Source organism: Etheostoma spectabile, unplaced genomic scaffold, assembly GCF_008692095.1.
Source record: "Etheostoma spectabile isolate EspeVRDwgs_2016 unplaced genomic scaffold, UIUC_Espe_1.0 scaffold00002315, whole genome shotgun sequence".
NCBI classification, from domain to species: domain Eukaryota; kingdom Metazoa; phylum Chordata; class Actinopteri; order Perciformes; family Percidae; genus Etheostoma; species Etheostoma spectabile.
This window is the reverse complement of record NW_022602882.1, coordinates 22,134-49,069: the sequence shown is the minus strand read 5'-3', so window position 1 is coordinate 49,069 and position 26,936 is coordinate 22,134. Positions and strand designations below refer to the sequence as shown.

Genomic DNA, 26,936 nt, shown 5'->3' with positions numbered 1-26,936 from the left:
TTTAATCCATAAAAATGGAAATAACAATAACACACATAAAAACTGGAGCAACTGAAACAAAAAATATACTACACAACATTACTATACAAAAATACGGTACAATAAAAACTGTAAAATATGTACATGTAAAGTGCTTGTTGTGCTTTCTGGCTTCAAAACCTGTAAATGCAACTGCGGTGGCTGGAAATCAAACCTGGGCAAAATGCTTGCTATGGTATAAAGGGAGCCTATCAATTAAGCTGCCTCCACAAGGATCCCCAGACACAGGCAGTGCACTACGATTTGCACTTTGCCCGTGTCTGGTAACTACTACTAACCAATTGAAAAGTTTCTGAACATTTGTCCAAACAGGTATATATCTGCTTTTCAGGTTGTCGTGGCCGAGTGGTTAAGGTGATGGACTAGAAATCTATTGGGGTCTCCCCGCGCAGGTTGTAATCCTTCTGACAGCAAAAAGCATTCTTTAAGAGTGGCAGCAATCCAATGACACATCACAGGATATCAGATTGCAGATCTGCGTCAATGAACAATGTTGTGTTATCTCTAAGGTACTGGAAGCAACCAGTCTCCACTATTCATTTTCAGGGTAAATCCTGTCCACTTCCGGGAGAGGCCCCGCCGAGTCCGAGTACAGATACAGATAATGCTGTACTCGCAGTTGACCTGGGTTGATTCCCAGTCTTTGCATTAGTTTTCGTTGAGTGATGTTACTTGCTTAATTTTTCAAGAAGTAACCAGAAAGGTTACTTGCCCCACCTGGTTAAATACAATATAAGATCTCTGTTGTGGTACAAATAAGTACCTATAAATAAATGCTCACACGGACACTCTTTGTGAGCGGACTCTCGTTGCTTTGTCATTCTGCTGAGCGACGCTGTACTGAAAACAAGCACTCGTCTCCTGCTAATATTTTCTCCTGTTACACAGGTTTGTGAAGCTTCAAAACTTGTATACTTCTACAGATATGGTTAAACAGTTAAAATTGTAACCTTAGATCGGTTTGGTGGAGGGAACATATTACGTTTTATATGGTCTGTGTACAAGTAGCTAAAAAGTAGTATGGGCCTTACTATCGCGGCTGTCACAAGATGGCGCCGACAGTGAACTTTCCGTTGAGATCAAAGGAGTGAAATAAGATTTAAATATTTCTTAGTTTTTGGCTCCAGGGCATTGCAGGTTGGTTTTAAATACATATTTGTGGTGAGAAAACAGCTTGTGTTAAATGAATGTTGTTGTAATGTGATGTATATGTTTGATCAAAGTTAAAACTTCATCAGTCTTCAGCTCAAGCAATGGTACAGTAATGACAGCCGTTAGTGGCAAGGTAAAAGTGTGTTTTCTTAATTTAACTAACGTTTTATTAGTTGATGTTAAAAAAAGGTGAACAGCCTATAAATGCTGTCTGTCTAATGGTACTTTCTGTTAGTGGTAAATGCTAGCTCAGTTATAGGACTGAATGAAGTTAAATGTATCAGGACATATTTGAATTGTAAATTGTAATGGTTTAATTTGAAAGCTAAGGAGGAAGCTAACTAGCTAAGGTATTTTGTTTTGTTTTGAACTTTGTGTTGATGCTGAAGTGTAAAAGAAATCTGGAGAATTACAAGTATTTTTGCATATCTGCAAATAAAAGATTCTGCTGAGCGACGCTGTACTGAAAACAAGCACTCGTCTCCTGCTAATATTTTCTCCTGTTACACAGGACATCATATCTGCCTACAGCGTCTCAATCTGAGACCTGTAACAGATTTTGGGGGCTCGTCCGGGATCTACAACACCCATGGTTGGAGAACGTTGTGGATCCAGTGATATCTGAACCTGTGGACCATCGTGTGGCACGTCATCAGAGCGAGGGCTGCTAGAATCCAGGACGTCTGACTGCTGCCAGAGCAAGGGATTTCAAGGGCCGAGGACATCTGATGAACGTACACAATGGCAGACGAAAGGAAGAAGCTGGTTTGGATGGTGAAGAAGGGACTGTTCCGCCTTTCTGCTGAGGAGTTGTTCCAGGTTACAACAGCTATCCCACAGACACCGGACCAAGACCCAGCTAAGTTAAACAAACATGACGAAGAAGCCTGTATGGATTATGTTTGTTCATACATGGAAAGTACAGTTTTACTGGAGTTAGAGGATGAGGGCATGTTGCAGATACTTTTCCTAAAAGATATGATTGGTGAAATGATTAGCAACCGTAAGCAGGGTGAACCTTCCACAGTGGGTGGGGGAGATTTTACTGTGCCTGATGCTGATGTTTTGCAATCTTTACCATCTGATGTTGGTCATGTTAACACACATCCTACAGGTACACACACTGAAACTACAACAACAGCTGTAGCTCCTCAAACCGACGCACTTGAATCACAGCTAAGTAAACTGCTCTGTAGTTATGATGAGTTGTGTCAGAAGCTTAAACCGGGTAGTGCCCCCTTAACTCCACACACGGCCAACACTCAACCAACTGACAATGACAGTAACCAGTCAGTCAGTACACATGTCATGCAGTCACCTTGCTCAAACGCTGACCGACACTTCACTAGCACCACTGAAAGCGTGATTGCTCTTAAAGACCTTCCCCTCTTGCAGAGGAAAGAATTCAAGATCCATGGTGGACAAATTGGGGATAACACATCTGAGATCAGCTACAGTAGTATCAGTAAACAGATTGATCAAGGATTAAAGGAAAAGCACACCAAAGATGAAATCACCAGAGCAGTGTTTCGTGTCATAAAGCCTGGCAACTTCAAGGAAATGCTCGCCAGCAAAGATGAAATGACAATAACGGAGCTAAAGAGCTTCCTACAATCACATTTAGGGGAGAAGAGCAGCACAGAACTGTTTCAAGAACTGATGAATGCCAAACAACATGAGCATGAAACGCCGCACCAGTTTCTTTACAGAATTATGGGACTTAAACAAAAAGTGATATTCACATCAAGGCAGACGGATTCCGACATTAAGTATGAAGCACGAACAGCACAGAATGTATTCCTTCGCACAGTCTATCAGGGCTTGGGTGAGAAACATGATGACATCAGACGGGAGTTAAGACCCCTTCTCTCAGACCCCACAGTCACTGATGAGGCTCTTCTGAGGCAAGTTACAAAAACAACAAGTGAGGAGAGTGAGAGGAAACGACGCTTGGGACGCAGCAATCGCCCAAAATTAGCTCACGCTCAGAGTAGTGAAGTGGGCATCAGTGAGGTTAACAAAGGACAGTGTACCACTGATACCAGTGGCAAAGATGAGCTACTCCACCAGCTGAGCGCTCAAGTACAGGCCCTGACACAGGCAGTAAGCTCCCTACAGTCAAATGTTACAGCAACAGCAAAGCCGTCAACATCTGAGCCTCAATCCCAGTGTACCTGCCAGTGTCTCAATAAACAGAACAGACAGTTAAGAAAAGAGAGACCACATGGCTGCCCTAACTGCATTGCCAGTAATCGGACTAACTGCAATCACTGCTTTGCATGTGGGGAAGAGGGGCACCGTGCTGTGGGATGTTTGAAAAAAACCAAGCCGTCGGGAAACGCCCCCCGGTCATGGCAGAGGGACAACCAGTGACCGACTGTAGTATTCAGTCCCACCCAGATCCAAACAAACCAGTACCAGCACAGGTTAACCACAATCTCATTGACTGTCCTCCATCAACAGAAGCCATGTCTACGTCACAGCGAGTAGCTAAGCTAATTGGAAAAAAATGTTTATTGAAATGTAACCTGAGTGGTTATACTGTGACCGCCCTGCTAGATTCTGGCGCCCAGGTTAGCATCATCGACCAAACATGGAAACAAAAATACCTGCCTCAACAGGAAGTGCACCCACTGTGTGAGCTTATGGGAGATCAACGGCTGGATCTCACAGCAGCTAACGGAGAACCAATCCCATACGATGGATGGATGGAAGTCACCTTTAACTTACCTGGCAACGATGATCCAAATCTTGCCATCAGAGTACCCTTCCTGGTCAGTTGTGTGAGCCTTGTGAGACCAATATTGGGCTTCAACGTGATTGAAGAGCTCATCCTAGGGCAGGAGAGTGAAATTGAAGCCATTGCCATTATTGTGAAATTGCTGAGGGAGGCTATGCAAATTGAAAATGACAAAGCTGAGGCAATTGTGAACTTTGTACAGACCCAGGAACCAGTCCATGACAATGGGCTTGTGAGAGTTGGTCGGCATGAGGTCGTTGTCCACCCAGGTCAAGTTGTCCACGTCAAATGTAAGGTGCCAGCTGATTTCACTGATTCTGTGGCGTTGTTCGAGGTCAACCATCCAGACCTGAGGCTGGACCAGCTAGATATTGGGGATGGTCTGGTTGAAGTTCATCACACCCAGCGGCCTTATGTTGAAATCCCGGTGTGCAACTACACCCAACACAACATTACCTTGGGCAATTTCACAGTGTTAGGCAGTATCCAGCCAATTGACAAGATAGTGGGAACAGACCAATCAGACTGCATTGAAGTTCAAAATGTCAACTCACTTGTGCCTATTGGGGGGGATAAGGGGGACGAAGGTCAAACAGAGCAACGGTCCCAGCTGTGGCATCCCCCCGTTGATGTAAGCCAATTGAACGATGAACAGCAAGCAGTAGTGAAGAAAATGCTCTATGAGGAGTCAAATGCATTTGCTCGGGATGAGAACGACATAGGGTGTGTTCCAAGCCTCCAAATGAGCATAGCTTTGAAAGACGACATCCCGGTGCAGCGGTCCTATGCAGCGGTTCCCAAGCCTCTCTACAAAGAAGTCAAGGAGTACATACAGGACTTACTGGCAAAGAAGTGGATAGTAAAATCAAAGTCCCCATACTCCGCTCCAGTGGTTTGTGTTCGCAAAAAGGACGGAAGCTTGAGGCTGTGCATTGATTATAGGCTCCTGAACCAAAAGACAGTCCCAGACAGACACCCCCTGCCACGGATTCAAGATGTAATTGACACGCTTGGGGGATACAGCTGGTTCTCAATTCTAGATCAAGGGAAAGCGTACCATCAAGGCTTCATTGCAGAGGGATCCCGTCATATGACAGCATTCATCACTCCATGGGGTTTGTATGAGTGGGTGCGCATCCCCTTTGGGCTTTCGAACGCCCCAGCCGCATTACAGAGGAGCATGGAGGAAATGCTCAACTCCCTGCGAGATGAATGCTGCATTCCGTATCTAGACGACGTCCTCTGCTATGCTAAGACATTTGAAGATCATGTTGAGGTACTGAGACGCGTCCTGAGGGCCCTTCAAAAGCACGGAGTAAAGCTCAGGCCAACTAAGTGTGAGCTTTTCAAGAAAGAGGTGCGTTACGTGGGAAGGCTGGTCTCTGCTGATGGAGTGCGGATTGACCCCAAGGATCTGGAGGCCATTCAGGCGTTGAGAGGTAAAACCCCTAGCACTGTTGGAGAAGTTCGTAAACTAGTGGGATTCCTCAGCTATTATCGGGCGTATGTACAAGACTTCTCTAAAATTTCCAAGCCTATGTATGAGCTCTTGCAAGCCAAACACACTGCCAATGTGATGCCTCAGCTCAAGCAAAAGAAGGGAAAAGGGGTACAGCTGTCATCCAGGACCCCAATACATTGGATGGAGGAGCACCAAAGAGCCCTAGACCATCTTGTAGCTATCCTGTCCAACCCACCCGTGCTGGGTTATCCTGACTTCGACCTCCCTTTTATACTACACACAGATGCATCAGAACAAGGGCTTGGTGCTGTGCTATACCAACGTCAGGGAGGGAAGCTCAGAGTAATAGCCTATGGATCCAGAACACTGACACCCGCAGAGCGAAATTACAACCTTCACTCAGGCAAACTCGAATTCCTGGCGTTAAAGTGGGCGATAAGTGAGAAATTTCGAGATTACCTTTTCTACGCACCCCACTTCGTTGTCTACACTGACAACAATCCGCTAACTTATGTGATGAGCACTGCCAAGCTCAATGCTGTCGGCCACCGATGGGTTGGTGAGCTTGCCGATTTTCGGTTTGAGGTGAAGTACAGACCGGGGAAGTAAATGTGGATGCTGACACACTCTCCAGATTGCCATTAGACATTGACAGCTATGTAGAGTCATGCACAGAACAGCTGCCCAGAGACACCATTCTGGCAACATGGGACGGCAGTAGAGCAGCTAAACAAGGAGATGTTGCTTACGTTGCCGCCCTGAACATGTCAAAAGAGAGTTTGCCCTTACAGTCACCGGAGTTACTCCCAACCATAAGCTCTGACGAGCTCATCAAATCCCAGCGAGAAGATCCGACCATCAGTCAAGTCATCAGACTAAAAGAGACTAGCAACACTCTGACCAGTGACATGAGAAGGGGAGTTAATGGTCCTACAAGGAAACTTCTGCATGAATGGGGGAAACTTCACCTCAAAGATGGGTTGCTGTACAGAAAAACCAGCCACAGGAGTCAACTAGTCTTGCCCGCCCAGTACCGACCCTTGGTCCTGAAGTATCTCCATGATGATATGGGTCATATGGGGACCGAAAGAGTCCTCGGCCTCACTAGAGACAGATTCTATTGGCCATACATGAAACAGGATGTTGAGGCTTATGTGACAAGAAAGTGTCCCTGCATCAAGCAGAAGAAACCTGTCTTACCCATCAGAGCGCCAATGGGGAGCATTACCACCAGCTCACCACTTGAGCTGGTGTCTATTGACTACCTACACTTGGAATCTAGCAAAGGGGGCTTTGAGTACATTCTGGTAGTTGTAGACCACTTTACCAGGTTTGCACAAGCTTATGCTACCAAAAACAAGTCCGGAAAGACAGCTGCAGAAAAACTCTTTGATGATTTCATTCCACGATTCGGTTACCCATGGAAACTACATCATGACCAAGGGAGAGAATTTGAGAATGAACTTTTCCAAACCCTGCAACAGCTCAGTGGAGTGGGTCACTCAAGGACCACCCCCTATCATCCTCAGGGAAATCCGGCAGAGAGATTTAACCGTACTTTGCTTCAACTGCTCAGAACCCTGGAGGAGAAGGAAAAGGAGAGATGGAGAGAACATCTGCCACAAGTCGTCCATGCCTATAACTGTACCAGGCATGAGGCGATTGGGTTTTCCCCTTTCTACCTAATGTACGGCCGACACCCACGTCTGCCTGTGGATATGATATTTGGATTGGCTGCTGATGAAGAAGCCACCTCTCCAAGAGGCTATGCGGAGAAATGGGCCTCTAGAATGAAGGGAGCTTACAAACTCGCCTCTGAGAATAGCTTAACAGTCAAGTTCTCGGGGAAAGAAATACTATGATCGACACCTGAAGGGCGTTGTCCTTGAACCAGGGGACAGGGTGTTGGTGCGTAACTTGAGTGAAAGAGGAGGTCCCGGTAAGCTAAGATCGTACTGGGAAGGCATGATTCATGTTGTGAAGGAGAGGATTGCTGAGGGGCCTGTCTACAAAGTGACACCGGAAACAGGAGGAGACAAGGTACGAACACTACATCGCAACCTGCTTCACTTGGTCAATGACTTACCTGTAGATTTACCCCAGCAGTCACAGAAATCTACAACTAGAGAAAAGAGAGACTCAACAAGACACCTATCCACTCTGTCAGAAGAACCACAATGTCGACGGAGAACCAGAAACAGGCAGTCAAATGCAAAGGAACAGAGAGAATGGATCTCAAGCAGTGGCTCTTCTGAGGATGAGGATGATGTACCACAATACTGGCTAAGAATACCTGTAAGAAAAGGAACTGAGAGTACACAAGAGCAGCCTGTATGTGAGCCTCAAAGAAACCCTAATCATGCAACAGCCACTGAGAGATCTGGAGAAACCCGACCACTCAGACCTGAAAGAGACATCAGAAGGGGTGGACGCGTCAGTGTAGAGAGCGAAGGAACTAGACACAGTAAACCTGGAGAAGAATTGACTGAAGTGGAGCATTTTCCTCTTAACCATGCAGAATGTGAGCAGGAAGATTGGATGCAGCAAGAGGATAGACCAGTATCCCCCCAGATAATAAATGAGCGGCCCTATGATGAGCAAGCTAATCATCCACAAACAAGGAGGTCCACTCGTGAAAGAAAACCTACCCAGATGTTCACATATGAATCGTTAGGGCAACCTTCCTCCCAACCCAGATCAGTGTGCAACACAGTGGGGGCTGTTAGACCACCTTCAATGCCAATCTGGGAAATGCAGACATACCCTATAAACTACCACACCCCGTTCAGCATAGTGCCATTCCCCCCACCATATCAAATCCTATCTTACACTCCAGTCGTGCCATACACTGCACCACCACAAGTTGTATACTGATTGGCACACATAGGCATACACATACTTACACCCACACATACTTACCTGGAACTTACCTTTGGGTATTGAAAGTGTTCATTGAATGTAAATGTTTTGAGGTTAAGAGTTTAGAAATGTCTGGAGCCATTTTTATTTTTTTTTGTCCGGGAGCGTGTGACGCACACGAAATGTATGGTCACATTTTATGTAATTTTGTCTGTTTTATCTTAGGTTATTATTTAAATGAAAGAGAACCATTTGATATAAGCCATAATGTTTAATCATTTATTTTTGCTAAGAGTACAAGGCTCTTTATAGAACAGCATTCTGGTGCTGCCAGCAGGGGGCAGTGTGGCGCTGTGCTTTGCTCTCACGGACACTCTTTGTGAGCGGACTCTCGTTGCTTCGTCATTCTGCTGAGCGACGCTGTACTGAAAACAAGCACTCGTCTCCTGCTAATATTTTCTCCTGTTACACAGGTTTGTGAAGCTTCAAAACTTGTATACTTCTACAGATATGGTTAAACAGTTAAAATTGTAACCTTAGATCGGTTTGGTGGAGGGAACATATTACGTTTTATATGGTCTGTGTACAAGTAGCTAAAAAGTAGTATGGGCCTTACTATCGCGGCTGTCACAAGATGGCGCCGACAGTGAACTTTCCGTTGAGATCAAAGGAGTGAAATAAGATTTAAATATTTCTTAGTTTTTGTCTCCAGGGCATTGCAGGTTGGTTTTAAATACATATTTGTGGTGAGAAAACAGCTTGTGTTAAATGAATGTTGTTGTAATGTGATGTATATGTTTGATAAAAGTTAAAACTTCATCAGTCTTCAGCTCAAGCAATGGTACAGTAATGACAGCCGTTAGTGGCAAGGTAAAAAGTGTGTTTTCTTAATTTAACTAACGTTTTATTAGTTGATGTTAAAAAAAGGTGAACAGCCTATAAATGCTGTCTGTCTAATGGTACTTTCTGTAAGTGGTAAATGCTAGCTCAGTTATAGGACTGAATGAAGTTAAATGTATCAGGACATATTTGAATTGTAAATTGTAATGGTTTAATTTGAAAGCTAAGGAGGAAGCTAACTAGCTAAGGTATTTTGTTTTGTTTTGAACTTTGTGTTGATACTGAAGTGTAAAAGAAATCTGGAGAATTACAAGTATTTTTGCATATCTGCAAATAAAAGATTCTGCTGAGCGACGCTGTACTGAAAACAAGCACTCGTCTCCTGCTAATATTTTCTCCTGTTACACAGGACATCATATCTGCCTACAGCGTCTCAATCTGAGACCTGTAACACAAGCAACATCACTCAAAGAAAGCTACTGCGATGGCTGGGAATCAAACCCAGGTCAACTGCTTGGAAGGCAGCTATGCTCACCACTATACCACCATCACTGGGAAATACAATGTTCACTTCAAATCTTGTAATACATCTGGGCATTGAGACTGAAAGTGCGCTCTATCACTGAGCTACAGCCCCTGATGAGTCAGAAATTCCCTCCAGGGGGTCCTGTGTTATCACATTCACAAGAATGGGAAGTGTGTGTGTATGTGCTAGCTCCCTTCGATAGCTCAGTTGGTAGAGTGGAGGACTGTAGAGGTGTAAAGTTGAAATCCTTAGGTCGCTGGTTCAAATCCTGCTCGAAGGAGCAGTCTTTTCTAGTGTTTCCCTTTAGGGATCAATAAAGAATTTCTGATTCTGATGTAGAGATGGACAGGCGACCCAAAAGCATAATACTTCTTGCCGAGACAGAACAAGAAACAAAAAAAAGAGGTGGGGGAGATAGAGTTAAAGAACCTTTTTTCAGGACACCCACATTTTGTCTCTCAATATGGCGGGCATTCTATGCATCCAGGGCCAAATGTTTTACCATTTCATCCACTACGGGCCCCTAAGGAAAAGTGTGACTGTGAACTCTTGTTACCCATAGCAACGACAGGTAACAACGAGTGGAAGTACTTCTCTCTTTTTGTATAATCGCCACTATACGGCCCAGTTTAATCTTGGTAAACTTTGCGGAAATCCTGCAAACAGCTACGATGACTGTTTATCTGTGTTGATTTTGAAAAATCTATCTGTCAACCCCGTCTGGCCCTTATTGGATGGAATGATGTCAATTTGCTCTTTTTATCTGTTATACATAACAACCTGGATGCAACAAAGAACCCTTTTCTCCTGTTTTGTACACAACCCATAGTTTTACAAAACAAAAGATAACTTTCACCGAATCCCTCAGTTAAATCACAGCAGTAACTTTACATGTGTTGACAATGAAGAGGCTCACGAAACGCTGCAGTTGCAATTGCGTTTCTCGTGCACTTTCATGTCCTCTTATATCCAATATCATGTCTCAGACATTAGTTTGAGATGAAAACACTAGTTGTCAGAAGTGGGATTTGAACCCACGCCTCCAGTGGAGACTGCAACCTGAACACAGCGCCTTGGACCGCTCGGCCATCCTGACTGATCCAACAGAATTTTCAGTAGGACCTGTTTAAAAAATAATATTATTATATATTATTATAAACACATCATGATATAGTAGGTTCTCAGTCATCCATGTCACAGTTAACAAGGGAAGGTTTACAGTCTAAACAATGAAGGACATTAAACCTGTAAGCTTACTTTAAACTAGATGTGGAAAGTTGAAAGGTTGATCTTTTTCACCTGTGCTGTGGCTTAAAAAAGGTTCCACCAAGACTTGAACTCAGATCGCTGGATTCAGAGTCCAGAGTGCTAACCATTACACCATGGAACCTTCGAGAGTCTTGCAAGGGTTTGCTAGACAGTTTCTATCATAACAGCCACATGTGTGCTATTGAAGCCACACAACAATCACAACGAAGATGAAAAAGCAACAATTATAGGCCAACTTAAGTCATTTAGTTAGCTAAGCGTTCAGAGGATGTGGGAAAAAGCGAGTGAAGAACAGGTTTTAAAGGACTTGCCACAGACAGTGAATACAGCAGTAGATATATCTACTGTGTACAAACACATGGTAACTTTACATCTGTTGACAATAATGATGCTCAAAAAAATAGTTGACTTGACATTGAGTTTCTTGCGCTAATTCATGTACTCTAATTTCTTTATTCCTAATATCATGTCTCAGACATTAGTTCCAGATAAGAAAGCTAGTTGTCAGAAGTGGGATTTGAACCCACGCCTCCAGTGGAGACTGCGACCTGAACGCAGCGCCTTGGACCGCTCGGCCATCCTGACTGATCCAACAGATATCCAATAGGACATGTCTCAAAAATTATAATATAGTAAATTAAACATCTAATGATATAGGAGGTTCTCAGTCATCCAGGTCATAGTTAACAAGGGAAGGTTTCTCATCTGTCAGCCCAAATATATGGAGACATGGAGACATGGAAGAAAGTCACCAGGGTGGCAATGTGCTTGACAATGGCAATACATTGTGCGGGATGTGAAGACAATGTGCAATACAGGCTAAATCCTATGGTGGGAATCAAGATCCACCAATGTTTCTGTCCACAATGTCCACCTGAATCCAGAAATGTCCCTAACATTAGATCCCTGCCAGATGGGATTTAGACTGACAATTGGGTCAACATTGTGCAATTATCTTCAAAATGTCCAACTGAGTCCACAAATAAACCTGCCAACGTGTCAAATATTGCCGTTTGGTTCCTGATCCATGCTATTACCCCAAAAGTCCACAACTAGGCCGAGGGCAACTGGACTTGGTAAAAGGTCCTCCACAGATGTTTTGTCTCTCATCCAAGAGACTTCTTTAGTTTTTTACATGACTTTTTATGAGTTTTTGACATACTCTACTATGAATTCTTTCGACATTCTATGACTCATTGAAAAAGGGGAATTAGCTCAAATGGTAGAGCGCTTGCTTAGCATGCGAGAGGTAGCGGGATCAATGCCCGCATTCTCCAGAGGACTTTAGATTCTTCTTGCTTTACAACAAGAACTATAAATTTTGACTTTTTACAGCGTACTACACTATGACTTTTTAGGAATATTTAGACATATTATACTATGACTTTTTTATGTCATTTTATGGATATTTTGTCATACTATACTATGACTTTTATGAATTTTTATGAATATTTTGACATATTATACTATGACTTTCATGATTCTTTTGTCATACTATACTATAACGTTTTATAAATATTTCGACATACTATAGTATGACTTTTTATGACTTTCGTGAATTTTCGACATATTATACTATGACTTATGTGATGGGAAAATTACATAGACAATGATTCTCTACATAGGCAAGGACTGCTTATCTGTGTGTTTATTCACTTCCTACGCATTCGTAAAAGTAAATCTGTGCTTTAGGTTAAATCACCACAATGCCTCTTAACATGTATCTCCCTAGTTCACCCTTGCCTCATAAACAATGTGTCTGCTTCCTATGACACCTCCTCCTGTTTTAGGGCCCTCAGTCCCCAGGGACAGCAACTGGTGTGACTCTGTTTATCACCGGAATAAACAAAAGGAATTTGTGAATGAAGGAGAGACCTTGTTGAAACAAAAATAAAACACAGGCTGTAGACTGGATTAAAAGTTTGGATATCGGTGAAAGAGTTTAATTATTTTCTCGAGAGAACAATCAAACAAAATGACGAGAATGGCAGTTCACAATGAAACACAGTAACAAGTGACACCACAACATTCTGGTGTCTGTGTAACACTGGACAAACCCTTATATCCTCTTCTGCCCCCTGAGGAAAGCCCTATCATGTTTTGGAAAAAACCCTTTGATTCTAAACAAAACACTTCATCTTATTCTTCAGACCTGACGGAGCCAGTCGTTGTCTCTGTCCTTATGGTTATTGCGTCAACAGATGGCTGTAGCTGTCTTTCTGCCTTAGAAGTTAAGAGATTTATCTTTTCCATAGATTAGTTCCGTTTCTGACCTAGAGTTTGGGCAACCTGACCTGACTAACCTGACCGCCTGCATCTGTTCGCCATTTGTTTATTCCGGTGATAAACAGAGTCACACCAGTTGCTGTCCCTGGGGACTGAGGGCCCTAAAACAGGAGGAGGTGTCATAGGAAGCAGACACATTGTTTATGAGGCAAGGGTGAACTAGGGAGATACATGTTAAGAGGCATTGTGGTGATTTAACCTAAAACACAGATTTACTTTTACGAATGCGTAGGAAGTGAATAAACACACAGATAAGCAGTCCTTGCCTATGTAGAGAATCATTGTCTATGTAATTTTCCCATCACACTTACTAGTACTACAACTAAATTTGGACTTGTTACGACATACTACACTACGACTTTTTAGGAATATTTCAACATACTATACTATGACTTTTTAGGTTTTTCAACATACTATCCTATTACTTTTATGACTTTTTTGAGATACTATACTATGACTTTCATGATTTTTTCGTCATACTAAACTATCACTTTTTATAAATATTTCGACATACTATACTATGACTTTTTAGGATTTTTTTGTCATACTAAATTATGACTTTTTATGACATTTTATGAATTTTTGTCATACTAAACTATGACTTTTATGAATTTTTGACATGTTATACTACGACTTTTTTTTTTTTTTTTGAAAATATGTTTATTGATTTTCAAGAAATGAAAAACCTGACAAAAAAAGAAAGAAAAAGAAACAAAACCCCCCCCTAAATTTACTGAACATAAAGAACACAGCACATCAAGGATTACAATAATGTTTCACGGTCATGGTAATGATGGATACTATAAACAAAAACATCTTGAGATAAAGTTAAACAAATAGATATTTTCAAATCACACAAATTATCACAGTGAGGTCTTATAAAATAGTTAACGTCTAAGGGTTCACATTTTTAAGATGATTCAGTATCGGGTCCCATATCTTCTCAAACTTGTCTCCTCTGTCTTCATTATAAAATCTCAGTCTTTCCAGATGCAAAGTATTTGAAAGTTCTCGCAGCCACATACTATATGAAGGCACAGAATCCATTTTCCATACATGTAGAATTAACTTTTTTGCAATCACCATCCCAAATTGAATGGCTCTTCCTTCAGATTTATTGATGGAGTGGAGGACACTTGTGGCCCCCAGGATTGCTACCAAGGGGCAGGGTACCAGATTCCTACCAAAAGCCTCAGAAAAGAAAAGAAAAATGCCCTTCCAATACGAATGAAGTTTACTACATGCCCAGAAAGAATGTGCTAGAGTACCTAGCTGGGACTTACATCGGTTGCATACTGGTGAGATATCAGGGTAAAATTTGTGTAACTTTTCTCTTGAATAATATAATCTATGGAGCGTTTTAAACTGTATCAGATTGTGTCTAGTATTAACTGAACACCTTTGCACATTACGTAGACATTCTCCCCAAATTTCGTCATTTAATTCCATATTCAACTCCTCTGCCCATGCCCGTTTATACACCTCCGTGTTTATCGGAGCTCCACCGTGAAGCATACAAAGGAAAGCAGAGATTGCCCCCCTGGAGCCCGGTTCAAATTTGTTAATTGCCTCAAGGGTATCATGTTTATTTAGAACTTCAAAGTTTGGTATGTTTTTTTTGACAAAATCTCTAATTTGCAAAAACCTGAAAAAACTTGAGGCCGGTATTCTATATTTGGCTTGCAACTGCCCAAATGAGGCAAAATTTTCCCCAATATACAAATCACTTACGCTTGTAATGCCTTTCTGCTTCCAAGCAGAAAAAGTAATATCATTTATGCCGGGTACGAAAGCATGATTTTCACAAATTGGAGTATCGGTATATACACTCGGCACCTTGATATGGAGCTTTATTTGCTCCCATATGCGCATGGTGCCATTGATTACAAAGCTATTACCATAGTGTGACTTACTAACTTTGATGGGGCTGTTGAGCATAGCCAGAAAAGAAGTCTTGTTACAAAGCATTCGTTCTATGCACAGCCAAGCAGGGCAGGAATAAGAAGAGGAGGGGGGTCCTTTTCTCCACCAAGCAAGTAAAGACAGATGAGCCGCCCAGTAGTACATTTTAAAATTCGGTAAAGCAAAGCCACCAACATTTTTTGGTTTACATAGATGTTTCTTGGAGATCCTGATGGCTTTGTAGTTCCAAATAAAAGGAGCAATAATTGAATCTAATTGTTTAAAGTAGTACTGGGCAATGTAACATGGAAGAGACTGGAAGAGATGCAAAAAACGTGGCAGTGCAACCATCTTAATTGCATTGATCTTACCAACAAGAGAAATAGGAAGAGTCTTCCAAAATTGTATACTCTATTTAAGTTGCTCAATCTTTTTAGCCCAATTTTTCCGTAAAAGGTCATCAGGGTCTTTAGTCACAGTTATACCAAGATATGAAAAGTCTTTAAAAGCTTTTTTAAAAGGAGTAGATTGTATAAATGTCATATCGGCTTGGTTGGAAATTGGCATTAACTCACTTTTATCCCAGTTAACAGAAAACCCGGAGAATCTGCCAAAATTACTAATTAAAGACAAAAGATGAGGTATTGAGGCTTGAGGGTGGGAAATGAATAAAAGAATGTCATCCGCATACAGTGAAATATGATGCTTTTGTCCATAAATGTTGATGGGAGAAATTAGACGACTTTGTCTAATACTGATTGCTAGCGGTTCAATAATAATTGCAAACAGGAAAGGGGAGAGGGGACATCCCTGACGAGTTCCACGACCGATTGTAAAAGGGCTTGAGACATTTTGGTTGGTTATTACAGAGGCGGTAGGGTGTGAATAGATAATCTCAATCCACTTCATAAAGGATGGCCCAAAACCAAATTTTTTAGGAGTAAACAACATATAGGGCCATTCCACTTGATCAAATGCACGCTGTGCATCTAAAGAAATTATTACCATCTCTTCAGTGTGTTCTGTATACAGAATTTGAAACAGGCGGCGCAAGTTAAAGTACATATGCCTACCTGGCATGAACCCTGATTGGTCAGGATGAATAATGGAACAAATGTGAGGCGGTAGGGTGTGAATAGATAATCTCAATCCACTTCATAAAGATGGCCCAAAACCAAATTTTTTAGGAGTAAACAACATATAGGGCCATTCCACTTGATCAAATGCACGCTGTGCATCTAAAGAAATTATTACCATCTCTTCAGTGTGTTCTGTATACAGAATTTGAAACAGGCGGCGCAAGTTAAAGTACATATGCCTACCTGGCATGAACCCTGATTGGTCAGGATGAATAATGGAACAAATGTGCTCCTTTAATCTATTGGCTAAAACCTTCCCAAGAATTTTTGTTTCGATAGGTAGCAGGGAGATAGGACGATACGAAGAGACCTGATTGGGGTCGCGTCCAGGTTTGGGTATAAGCGAAATATTGGCCTTATATAAAGTGGGAGGCAACCTCGAGCTCACCAGCGAGTGATTCAGCATTCGTAAGATAAGTGGGGAAAGTTTATGACTTAGTACCTTAAAGAATTCGATACTAAAGCCATCTGGTCCTGCTGCCTTGTTGTTGGGGAGAGAGGAAATCACTTCTTTTACCTCACTCAAATTGATGACTGCATCCAGTGAGGAAGAAGATTCCCTTGACAAACTAGGCAGTTGCAGATCATCAAAAAAATCCTCTACAACCTCTGGATCAGATCCACCCTGCGACTGGTAGACCTTTTCATAAAAATCAGCAAAACAGTCATTGATTCTCTTTGGATCCGTCAGGGGAGTCCCATCATTCCCCTTGATAGAGTGTATGGACCTGGAAGCCTGAGATTGTCTTAACTGGCGGGCAAGTAACCTTTGGGGTTTATCACCAAACTCAAAATACTTTTGCCGTATTTGGGCCAGTAAACGTGAAATATTTTTGGACAATATAGAATTGTACTCATATCTCAATGTTGTGATTTTCTTCAGTACCTCAGGTTTATTGTCCACTCTATATAGTGCTTCCAAATCTGACAGCTGACTATCAATTTCTATTAACCTAGCTTTAGATTTCCTTTTTTCCATTGCTTCATAAGCTATAATGTGGCCTCTAAGAACAGACTTCATTGCCTCCCAAAGTGTGGAGTCGCTAACTTCACCGTTATCATTAGTGTCAATGTAAAGATCAATTTTACTCGAAAGGTAACAACAAAATTCCTTCTCTTTCAGTAAAGAATTGTTTAGCCGCCAGTTAAATACCCCCCGTTTAAGATTCAGATTAAGTCTTAAGGAGACCGGGGCGTGGTCTGAAATGAGAATGTTATGGTAAGTGCAGTCTACCACTTGTGATAAAAATTTAGAATCCAATATAAAATAATCGATCCTAGAGTAGGATTTATGAACGGCTGAAAAATAGGAAAAATCTCTTGCTGCGGGACTAAGAAGCCTCCAAATGTCCACCAGATTATGAGACTGCATCAGGTTATTAAGAGCAATACAACTCCTCGATGCATTAACTTGAGTGCTGCCGATCAAGGACTGGATCCAGAACGCAATTAAGGTCTCCACCCAAGATTATATTTGTGTTAGACATATTAGATATAGTGTTAAAAAGGTTCTGGAAGAAAATGGGATCATCAAAATTTGGGCCATATACATTTATGAGAGTCACAGGTACCGAGTTTAGCTCCCCTTTGACCAATAGATATCTACCTCTATCATCAGAAATGGTTTGCATATGCACAAAGGGAGTGTTTTTCTTAATAAGAATTGCCACCCCTCTTGCTTTTGTGCTAAAGTTTGATTGGAAGACATGTGACGCCCATGAAGGGCATAATACTTTAGCAGCAGTTTTTTTTATATGAGTTTCCTGAAGGAAACATATATCAGCTTTGAGTGTGCGTATATGAGCATACACTTTTCCCCTTTTTAAAGGGCTATTCATCCCCCTTACATTCCAGCTGATTAGATTACAGTGGGTACGGAAAGTATTCAGACCCCTTTAAATTTTTCACTCTTTGTTTCATTGCAGCCTTTTTCCAAAAATCAAAAAAGTTCATTTTATTTCTCAGTAATGTACACTCAGCAACCCATCTTGACAGAAAAAAACAGAAATTTAGAAATTTTTGCATATTTATTAAAAAACAAAAACTGAAATATCACATGGTCATAAGTATTCAGACCCTTTGTTCAGTATTTAGTAGAAGCACCCTTTTGATCTAATACAGCCATGAGTCGTTTTGGGAAAGATGCAACAAGTTTTTCACATCTGGATTTGGGTATCCTCTGCCATTCCTCCTTGCAGATCCTCTCCAGTTCTGTCAGGTTGGATGGTAAACGTTGGTGGACAGTCATTTTCAGGTCTCTCCAGAGATGCTCAATTGGGTTTAAGTCAGGGCTCTGGCTGGGCCATTCAAGAACAGCCACGGAGTTGTTGTGAAGCCACTCCTTCGTTATTTTAGCGGTGTGCTTAGGGTCATTGTCTTGTTGGAAGGTAAACCTTCGCCCAGTCTGAGGTCCAGAGCACTCTGGAAAAGGTTTTCGTCCAGGATATCCCTGTACTTGGCCGCATTCATCTTTCCCTCGATTGCAACCAGTCGTCCTGTCCCTGCAGCTGAAAAACACCCCCACAGCATGATGCTGCCACCACCATGCTTCACTGTTGAGACTGTATTGGACAGGTGATGAGCAGTGCCTGGTTTTCTCCACACATACCGCTTAGAATTAAGGCCAAAAAGTTCTATCTTGGTCTCATCAGACCAGAGGATTTTATTTATCACCATCTTGGAGTCCTTCAGGTGTTTTTTAGCAAACTCCATGCGGGCTTTCATGTGTCTTGCACTGAGGAGAGGCTTCCGTCGGGCCACTCTGCCATAAAGCCCCGACTGGTGGATTGCTGCAGTGATGGTTGACTTACTACAACTTTCTCCCATCTCCCGACTGCATCTCTGGAGCTCAGCCACAGTGACCATTGGGTTCTTCTTTGCCTCTCTCACCAAGGCTCTTCTCCCCCGATAGCTCAGTTTGGCCAGACGGCCAGCTCTAGGAAGGGTTCTGGTCGTCCCAAACGTCTTCCATTTGAGGATTATGGAGGCCACTGTGCTCTTAGGAACCTTAAGTGCAGCAGAAATTTTTTTGTAACCTTGACCAGATCTGTGCCTTGCCACAATTCTGTCTCTGAGCTCTTCAGGCAGTTCCTTTGACCTCATGATTGTCATTTGCTCTGACATGCACTGTGAGCTGTAAGGTCTTATATAGACAGGTGTGTGGCTTTCCTAATCAAGTCCAATCAGTATAATCAACACAGCTGGACTCCAATGAAGGTGTAGAACCATCTCAAGGATGATCAGAAGAAATAGACAGCACCTGAGTTACATATGAGGGTCACGGCAAAGGGTCTGAATACTTATGACCATGTGATATTTCAGTTTTTCTTTTTTAATAAATTTGCAAAAATTTCTACATTTCTGTTTTTTTCTGTCCAAGATGGGGTGCTGAGTGTACATTACTGAGAAATAAAATGAACTTTTTTGATTTTTGGAAAATGGCTGCAATGAAACAAAGAGTGAAAAATTTAAAGGGGTCTGAATACTTTCCGTACCCACTGTAACTCCACCATCACTGTGCTTACTAGGTCCTCTTAACATATATAGTATCTACAATGCAAAATAGCTTATCACATGACCATGGCGTATAAGATCGTATGAAAAAAGATGTGCTGAAACAAAGAGAACCCCAAACAGAACGTATGTACATACCACAGAGGGAAAACAAAAGCCACGTGCGGTGTTACCATACCCCAAATTAAAAGTCAAAGCTAAACAATGGCGCCGAGTTAAGGCCCAAATTAGCATAACTACTTGTCTCCCTAACTACTAAGGTGCAAACCACCTGAAAATGTTCACTATATAATAAAACATTTAACCTCACCCAGATTATCATGCAATTATCGGTCAAGGATCAGTCCATAACATGACTCGATCAAATGTCCGTGTCCCAGTCATGAGCCTCGCGACTCAGGAATTTTTCGGCTTCAGCCGGGGTATTGAAGGTGCCCGTGTTATCATTAACAGTGACCACGAACCTCGCCGGATGCCTAAAGCCACACCGAATCTTCCTGGCTCTGCATTTCTCCTTGATATGTTGGAATAACGCCCGCTTCTTCATGGTTGCTGATGTTAAGTCAGGAAAAACGAACACCGGACGCCCGTCATATAGTAGCGGTGCCTTCTCCCTCGCGAGCCTGAGTACCAGCTCCTTTACCTGGAAGCGGTGCAGCCTGGCGATGATAGCTCTCAGTTTCCCGTCTTTTGCTGGTGCCGCGCTTCGGTGGGCCCGGTCCACATCCACGGGAGAATCAAAGTGCTCCTTCCCCAGTAGCTCCGGTAACAATTTGGTGACAAACTCCGTTGGCTTGCCGTTCTCGGCTTTCTCCTTTATTCCGATTATACGGATGTTTTGCCTGCGGGAGCGGGCCTCCAGGTCATCTAATTTAGCTTGCTGTAGCATGCACTGGGAAGCTAGGCTCTCGTGTCGCCTCTCCAGTTCATCCAGGCGTTTTTCATGCGATTCAATTGCGTCTTCTGTTGTGGACACACGTTCGCTAACAGCTGTCAAAGCCGATTGAAGGTTGGAAAGGGACCCGTTAAGCTCGTCGAACCTGTCGTCCACGGCACTTTTCATTTTGTGTATTGCCGCTAAAATGTCGTCGTTAGTAGCCGGGAGCACAGTGCTACCAACATTAGCACTAGCTGCAGTAGCACTTGCCAGCTCCGCGGTCTCAGCTTCGGCATCTTTTTCGACCAAATCTTCTTCACAAGAACCTTTTTCGGCCCTGAACCCCTTGCTTTTTTTCGTCATTTTCCTACTGCTCGACATACGACCGTTAGTACTCTGTTTAAAGACTTGTGGGTGAGGTGTATAAACACGAATAGGTGGAGCAACCTGCAAACACGTCTACTCCTCAGCGCGGTCCGCCATCTTCCCCATACTACGACTTTTTATGAATTTTTGACATACTATACTCTGACTTTTTATGACATTTTATGAATATTTTGTCATACTATACTAGGACTTATATGAATTTTTGACATTTAATACTATGACTTTTTTTGAATATTTGTCATATTATACTATGACTTTTTTTGAATATTTGTTATGTTACACTATGACTTTTATGAATTTTTTGACATACTAAACTATGATTTTTAATACATTTAATGAAAAGGGGAATTAGCTCAAATGGTAGAGCGCTTGCTTAGCATGCGAGAGGTAGGGGGTTTCGACGCCCGCATTCTCCAGAGGACTTTAGATTCTTCTTGCTTTACAACAAGAACTATAAATTTGGACTTTTTACGACATACTATACAATGACTTCTTATAAATATTTTGACATACTATAGTATGACTTTCATGAATTTTCAACATATTATTCTATGACTTTTTATGGAATTTTTCAACGTATACTATGACTTTTTATGAAATGTTTCGACATCTTATACTATGCCTTTTTATGACATTTTATGAATTTTTGTCATACAATTAATTTTATGACATTGTATGAATTTTTGTCATATTATACTATGACTTATGACTTATAAAGAGCGCTTTCTTAGCATGTGAGAGGTAGCGGGATCAATGCCTGCATTCTTCAGAGGCCTTCAGATTCTTCTTGTTTTACAACAAGAACTATAAATCTGGACTTGTTACGACATACTACACAATGTTTTAGGAATTTATCGACATATTATACTATGACTTTTTATGTTTTTGTCGACATACTATCCTATGACATTTATGACTTTTTTGAGATACTATACTATGACTTTAATGATTTTTTTTGTCAAACTAAACTATGACTTTTTATAAATATTTTGACATACTCAAAATTGACATTGACATACATACTATGACTCTTTATGATTTTGTTGTTATACTAAACTCTGACTTTTTATTACATTTTATGAATATTTTTTCATACTATACTATGACTTTTATGAATTTTTGACATGTTATACTATGATTTTTTTTGAATATTTGTCATATTATACTATGACTTACTAGTACTACAACTAAATTTGGACTTGTTACGACATACTACACTACGACTTTTTAGGAATATTTCAACATACTATACTATGACTTTTTAGGTTTTTCAACATACTATCCTATTACTTTTATGACTTTTTTGAGATACTATACAATGACTTTCATGATTTTTTCGTCATACTAAACTATGACTTTTTATAAATATTTCGACATGAATTTTTTTGAATATTTGTCATATTATACTATGACTTTTATGATTTTTTTGACATATTATACTATGACTTACTAGTACTACAACTAAATTTGGACTTGTTACGACATACTACACTACGACTTTTTAGGAATATTTCAACATACTATACTATGACTTTTTAGGTTTTTCAACATACTATCCTATTACTTTTATGACTTTTTTGAGATACTATACTATGACTTTCATGATTTTTTGACATACTAAACTATGACTTTTATGAATTTTTGACACGTTATCCTATGACTTTTTATGAATATTTTGACGTACTATACTATGAGTTACTACAAGGCTTTGAAGACTAAAATTAATTTGTGGATAAAAATATATTTCAAACTGAATCATTTTTTTTGACACACGCACACGCACACACGCACACGCACATGCACACACACTATGAATAAACCTCAGATAGTACAACCTGTTTCATTAGGAAGAAGAAACAGAAAAATAAAACCAAAACTGAGTTCTTCTGTTCTCCAACAAGAAATAAGGACGAATAAAAGGATCTGTCTCTGTCTTCATGATTTTGGGTTGGTCGTGTGATCTGTCCCCGTCTTCTCCAGACGGATCTGTCCCTGTCTTCTCCCTCGGATCTGTCCTTGTCTTCTCCCACGGATCTGTCCCCGTCTTTTCCCTCTGATCTGTCCCCATCTTTTCCTTCTGATATGTCCCCGTCTTTTCCCTCTGATCTGTCCCCGTCTTTTCCCTCTGATCTTTCCCCGTCTTCTCCCTCTGATCTGTTCCCGTCTTCTCCCTCTGATATGTCCTCGTTTTCTCCCTCTGATATGTCCCCGTTTTCTCTCCCTTATATGTCCCCGTCTTTTCCCTCTGATATGTCCCCGTCTTCTCCCTCTGATATGTCCCCGCCTTTTCCCTCTGATATGTCCCTGTCTTCTCCCACGGATCTGTCCCTGTCTTCTCCCTCTGATATGTCCCCGTCTTTTCCCTCTGATCTGTCCCCGTCTTTTCCCTCTGATCTGTCGCCATCTTCTCCCTCTGATCTGTCCCCGTCTTCTGCCACCGATCGGTCCCCGTCTTCTCCCTCTGATTTTCCTTCTTAAATCTTCGTGGGTTTTTCCCAAAATTTGTAAAGCTTTTTTTTTTACACGTCACTTTTCACATTTGCACAAGGAAACTCACATCTACAAAGATAAATCTGATAGATGAGACTCCCTGGTGGTCTAGTGGCTAGGATTCGGCGCTCTCACCGCTGCGGCCCAGGTTCAATTCCCGGTCAGGGAATGGTCAGGACTTGACAGATACAGGCGTAATGTTTGAAAAAGTGAGTTCCTGGACTTATTTTTGGTTGATTTAGATTTGTCAGATTCTTCCTCATTAGTTTAATGCTAGAACCCCAACACTTTTAAAGAGTACCATTTCCTTTAAATCAGACTCTGCTGAAACTGGTCCTGGATTGGAAACCGGGCAGAAAACATGTTTGTTTTTTATTTTTATTTTTAACACTGAGTGAGACAATTAAATGGTTCAGTCGAGTCATCAGTGAGCCGGACAACATTTGGCACTATGTCAGCAAGAAGAAACAACATAGATAGAGAAAGAGTACAGGTTTCATTGTCTTCACTCATGCACATACATGTTTTAATTCAAATGTTTACATAACTCTTTAGCCTCATTTGTTGTTTTTGTGGATTCCTGGATCCTGAGGTAGGTGATCCTACGTCACGGTAAAGCTCTCTTTGACAGCAGGTACATGCTCAATGCTGATGTAAAGGTTTTGTCTATCTTGGACTATATATCATTTAATACTGTTTTCCTATAACAACGCATATCTGTTGTTATATTTAGGCCACGTATCCACACTACTCCAGCATTCAGACATAGCTCTGAACAAATGCAGAGACAAGTAGGAAGTAACCAGAAAGGTTATTTGCCTAACCGGATTTGATAAAACATTAGATCTCTCTTACAAAATAGCTCTTGTACAAATAAGGGAGCATATCAATCAATCAAACTTCATCCACAACTATCCACAGACTAGGATTTGCACTTTGTCCATGTCTCATATTACTAACCAATTGAAATGTTTATGAACATTCATGCAAACAGGTATAGGGATGTGTTTCAGGTTGTCGTGGCCGAGTGGTTAAGGTGATGGACTAGAAATCCATTGGGGTCTCCCCGCGCAGGTTCGAATCCTGCCGACAACGAGAGGCATTCCTTAAGAGCGGTAGATAACCAACAACATATGACATTACACCAAATTGCAGATATACCTTCATGTGTTATTTTATAACTACTGGAAGCCAACAGCCTCCAGCAATGTATTTCTTAGCATTTATTTTCAGTCTGTATTACAAGATTTGCAGTAAACGTTGTATTGTCCAGCAGAAAGGCAACAGATATGTTACTTTTTGACTATGAATAATATCATCAGTGCAAGCATTTTGCCCAGTTTTGATTTCCAGCCACTGCAGTTGCATTTACAGGTTTTGAAGCCATATACAACATTAACATTACACATTTTACCCAGGTTTCTTCTTTTACTCAATGATATTTCAATTTTCTTGCGGGAGTCTTCCCAAATGGATTAATAAAGATAAGTCTATCTCAGAAAAAAGTAAAAAACTCTGAAAATCTTCAGGAGATGTAGCTCAGTGGTAGAGCTCATGCTTTACATGTATGAGGACCTGGCATCTCCAGCAGGTATTATGGTAGAGTCTTTAAAAGAGCTGCAAAAGATATTACCTCCTGTGGTAATCTGACTGGTAGACAGCACAACAAGCATTTTAAACATACATGGTACTATTTACAGTATTTATTAAATGTAGTGTAATGTATTTATTGTTTTATGCTCCAGTTTTAATGGGTGTTACAGCAGGTATGAGCACTGTAGTTTCTATTTTTATGGATGAAATGAACTTGACAAACTATTAAGTTTACTCTTCAGCCGGCGGAGACGTTTCACTTCAGACACTAGCAGCAACAGACGCTATGTTAAACATCATACTGGAAATTATATATAAATTTTATATATTTACTGCTGGTACAAAGCATATGAATTAGCAGAGGACGGTTTTGATCCTCGACCTCTGGGTTATGGGCCCAGCACGCTTCCGCTGCACCACTCTGCTCTGCTGTTCATGTTCAGGTGTGTGTGTGTGGTGTGGTGTGTGTGTGTGTGTGTGTGTGTGTGTGTGGTGTGTGTGGTGTTGTGTGTGTGGTGTGTGTGTGTGTGTGTGTGTGTGTGTGTGTGTGTGTGTGTGTAGTTTTTAAATTTTTTCTTCCATCTTGTTCCATGTTCCATGTTCTTGTTTGGACACGCACACAGGGGACAAGCTTGTGGGCACGTACAGCTGCCTCAGGAAGATGGCGCGCTGGCCCCTCGATGTGTCCACAACATCCTCAACGTGTCCTCCTACAACGCCTTCGTGCTGTGGCGCCGTGCCGATAAACTGAGAAAAACAGGAGAAAAACCAAACACTTCTCGAGGTCCACCCTTACACATAGGAAACTGAAAAGTACTGAACCAACATCAACTTAATAAGACAACGTGTGGCCGGCTGGTTGGGAGGCGAGGAGGATGAGGAATGTCTGCTGGCCTCTTCCCCCCTGACGTCCGCCATCTTGCTTCTTTAAATATCCCATACTCAACAGCTGCAGCCAATCATGAGTTGGGTGTGGGCGTCCTTCACCAGTCATCCGCAAGCACCGGCACAGCGCTATTTCCATACAAAATAGAAAAACACAGGACATACGCACGGCAAAACAAACTAATACGACAGCAGTGGTAATAAGAATACATGGGGATATTATTAAAAGAAACTGCCAAGCAAACACTAGCACTGGCACTGCCTGATTTTAACGTCTTCAGTGCTGCTGGAATGAAAATAATACATTGATTATTTGATATTAGTTGACTATATCGCGATATGCAACTGAAAGAAGAATCACTGAGTCATCATGGATCTAAGAAGAGGGAGCCAACTCGTAGAGATCTGATGAACTTTAATTTCTCAAAACATCATCCTCCCCTATATCTCATTGAATTATTATTTGTTAGCAATCGCTGTGAGCAGGGTTTGAACCTGCGCAGGGAGACCCCATTGGATTTCAAGTCCAACGCCTTAACCACTCGGCCATCATAGCTGTAAAATATACTCTGTTTTTACAGCGGAGAACCCCTGAGGCCTGACAGACTCCATTACAGTTGGTACCATCAATCAGACAAAGATAGAGCCTATCTCACAAGTACCTTGGGCAGTTCTGAATGACTGATGGGGATTCCCAAGCACTTCAGTTCCAAAGGATCATTCGAATCTTGAGGGTATTTCAGGTGTAATGTGGGTAGTTAATCCACCCCCTTTAGATGATCTGATTCATTTCCGAACCAGTCCAGATTAACAATTAACAAGTTATTGAATCACATGTCAATGAGAAACATACATGTGTACAGACAAGGCTAGCAGTAACATCGCCTCGTCAGAAAAGTTTCTGGTGTGCAAAGACCAAGAAAATGCCACGCAACAGAAATGCCATGCTCACACCACGGCAGTGTGCAGGAGGCCTT

General features: G+C 41.6%; 5 non-coding genes across 5 annotated transcripts; 3 read left to right on the top strand and 2 right to left on the bottom strand.

Moving 5' to 3' along the window:
• The first annotated feature begins 9,810 nt into the window (after positions 1 to 9,810).
• trnay-gua (transfer RNA tyrosine (anticodon GUA)) lies at positions 9,811 to 9,898 on the top strand. Its single transcript is given in 2 exon segments — positions 9,811 to 9,847; positions 9,863 to 9,898. It is a non-coding gene; the product is annotated as a tRNA-Tyr (tRNA).
• Positions 9,899 to 11,389: 1,491 nt separating this feature from the next.
• trnal-cag (transfer RNA leucine (anticodon CAG)) lies at positions 11,390 to 11,472 on the bottom strand. The gene has a single exon. It is a non-coding gene; the product is annotated as a tRNA-Leu (tRNA).
• Positions 11,473 to 12,091: 619 nt separating this feature from the next.
• On the top strand, positions 12,092 to 12,164 carry trnaa-agc (transfer RNA alanine (anticodon AGC)). The gene has a single exon. It is a non-coding gene; the product is annotated as a tRNA-Ala (tRNA).
• Positions 12,165 to 24,494: 12,330 nt separating this feature from the next.
• On the top strand, positions 24,495 to 24,576 carry trnas-aga (transfer RNA serine (anticodon AGA)). The gene has a single exon. It is a non-coding gene; the product is annotated as a tRNA-Ser (tRNA).
• A 1,857-nt stretch (positions 24,577 to 26,433) lies between these two features.
• On the bottom strand, positions 26,434 to 26,515 carry trnas-uga (transfer RNA serine (anticodon UGA)). Its single transcript has one exon. It is a non-coding gene; the product is annotated as a tRNA-Ser (tRNA).
• Positions 26,516 to 26,936: the final 421 nt, after the last annotated feature.